Source organism: Sardina pilchardus, chromosome 15 (assembly GCF_963854185.1).
Source record: "Sardina pilchardus chromosome 15, fSarPil1.1, whole genome shotgun sequence".
In the NCBI taxonomy this organism is placed as follows: Eukaryota; Metazoa; Chordata; class Actinopteri; order Clupeiformes; family Clupeidae; genus Sardina; species Sardina pilchardus.
The window spans coordinates 32,180,312-32,180,522 of NC_085008.1; positions in this window are offsets into that span (position 1 = coordinate 32,180,312).

Genomic DNA, 211 nt, shown 5'->3' on the forward strand with positions numbered 1-211 from the left:
AGGGAGATTCAGATGAGTAGGGCCCCCGTTTGGGGATAGTTTTTGTTGGGTGGTAGTCAGCGTCAGGGACGGCTGAGCTATCGGCCCTGGACATTAAGGTCTCCCCAGTAAGAAAGGAAATATTGTGTGCGCACACAGATGGGCCTACGTCAACGAATCTCCAAAGAGTGGCAACAGCTCTGGGTGTTTGAGAAAGATCACTATCACTGGT